Source organism: Camelina sativa, chromosome 14, assembly GCF_000633955.1.
Source record: "Camelina sativa cultivar DH55 chromosome 14, Cs, whole genome shotgun sequence".
NCBI classification, from domain to species: Eukaryota; Viridiplantae; Streptophyta; class Magnoliopsida; order Brassicales; family Brassicaceae; genus Camelina; species Camelina sativa.
The window spans coordinates 25184798-25187502 of record NC_025698.1 but is presented as its reverse complement, the minus strand read 5'-3'; positions in this window follow the sequence as shown (position 1 = coordinate 25187502).

The following is a 2705-nucleotide window of genomic DNA, read 5'->3' as shown; positions in this document are numbered from 1 at the left end:
TCAGGATTTAATTAAACCAAAATTAATTAAAATCCACTCTATTGGTTTAATCAACATATCTCAAATTCTAATCCCGGAACACGGATGTTACATCACTTCTATGGGAAGGTTTAAGTCCAAATATATGACCATAAAAATTTACTAGTTCTTTAGAATAATCTAAAGAAAGTAAAAGAATATATACAAATAACCTTGTTTCTATTATTACCAAGATTATATAATAGAAAATAATATCATTTATGGAAATATAGTAGAAAATATATACTTTAAAAGTCACAAAAATTATTGTTGTCATGTAGACAGAATATATATATATATATATTTAAAATATTAGAATATTGTTTTTTGTGACTGAGTAAAATCCTGAGATGTTGATGAATAATCATGAATCACATCCTATTGATTTAGTCAATTCTTTGAAGTGAATATGACTTTTTGATATAAAAGAAATTGGAAAAAGGCTACACTAATGATTAGAAAGTTGCTATAAAAATGGTCTTGATGTGGATATGATATATAAAATCGCGGTAAAGGTCGACTTGTTTCTCCACTAGAAATGAATATTAAGTACATGAGGTATTTATCTCATCTATATATATATGACGATAAAATAAGTTAGTGTAAGACAATTTCCATTATTCTACTACAACAATAAGAAGTAGTAGAAAAAGTATTGAAAGCTCAAGAAGAGTATATATACTATTGTCTATGGGAACAAAATTTGATATTAATGTGTTATTGTCTCCCAAATCTCGAAGTTAAAAAGGTCTAAGATATAATACATGATCCAATTTGAGAATGTTATTGATTACATAGTGGGATTCAAATCGAGATTGATATACATGAAGTGTCATCATCTCGAGGGGGAGAATTCATGAATCCCACATAGAGAGGTGATGGAACAAATTTAAGATTATGTTCACACCCAAAATGAGTTTATTTACTCATATGAAAGAGTAAATCTTGAGGATTTGAAAGGTAATCATGTTGAGACAATAAGCAAAGAAAAATACTTTGAAATCATAAGTATTACCCAAAACAAGAAAAATATTTTAGAGATTACATGCATTATCTAGAAAATAAAAAGCTTTGTGAAAATCTCACTGTTTGGCATGACCGGTTAAGCCATTTCGGTTCAGTAATGATGCGAAAGAATAATCAGAATTTTCTGAAAAGATTCATTAGAGAACCTAAAGAGTTTTCCTAGTGATTTCATATGTGTGCTGCTTTACAAAGCAAGCTGATTATATGGCTTTCACCGACCCCATGAATTTGGATAATGTCAATTTTCTGGTACGTATACAAAAGAATATTGTGGACTGATCATCCACTATATATGTTTGTTATCAATATGCAATCTTGAATTTGCGAAAGTATTTGATTAATTGACAGTGGTGGTGAAACCATGCTAAATAATTGACAGAAATGACTCTACATGTCAAGAAATTCGCATCGGGCCAACGAATTATCATGAGTATCCCCATTATAATTGGTTTTGGGTCAAAAACCAGATATATTCCATCTAAAATATGTTACACATGTTGAGTTGCTCCACCATAGTGTTATAAGATGGGATTTGAAAAAAATGTTGGAAAAATGTTGGATATGAATCTCTTTTAAAGATTGAATATCTCGAGAGTTTGAGACTCGAGATGCAGAGACTGTTGTTTCAATGAGCCAGTCTTTCCAACATGAGGGGGAGAAAATAAACAGCTGGAAAATATAATTATTGGAAGAAATTATCTGGATCCTCGTACTTTGAAATGTGCGCTAGATATTGAAAAAGATAATTTATTTGCAAAACGTAGCAAATATGCTAGAAGGCATTTTATGACCTTGAGTGACAAAGTCACATATACCAGTTGTGCTCCAATTGAAATTCTATCATAGAAAGATAAAATCAACTGCTAGTAAGTCTAAATATCGCATGAAGTGTGATAGACATATGGTTCCAAATATAATTATCCTCAGAATAGTAAAGGAGCATATATTAATATGGCACTGAGGAATGAAAGAGTTATGAAAAATCTCTAGAAGAGATGTAGACATGAGTAAGAAAGAAAAGAAATCTCAAAAATTTGAGTCATGTCTAGAAAGAAAAGGAACCAAAAAGCAAATCGACGTCGTAAATATGTTTGCATGCAGTGTTGCAGTTGATTATGTTAGGGATGAAAATTGAGGATCATAAACCGCGATTAATAGAAAAGTTTTATTGAAAAATGTACACAAAGAATGATTGATTAATAATTGAAAGAAATAGCTATGAAATAGTTCAAATCTCTTAAAGAGATAATATTTGGACGTGTAGTCCTTACACTTAAAAGTATAAAATGAGTGGGATATAAAAGGATCTTTATGAGAAATAAATTACATGTAGTAGTACAATGATTCTCATAAATACTTGATATTTCTTATGAGAAATGCACTCTCATATGGTGGAAGCAACTATGTAGATCCCTTATGAGTTTGAAAATAAAGCAAGACTTGATTTAGTCTATTTAAAAGGTTTTCAAACTATAAGAGATATCCATTAAAGCAATTATCTTATTAGAAACAATACTTTATAGTTCTCGAGAATATTGTGAAAGCAAGAAAAATTATTGATAACTTTTGACACCTTTAAAGAGAAAAGGGTGAGAGTTTATCTCTATAAGAGAATCTTGTGTGTAGATCATTGTTATTGATCTTAGATTCTTAGTGATCTC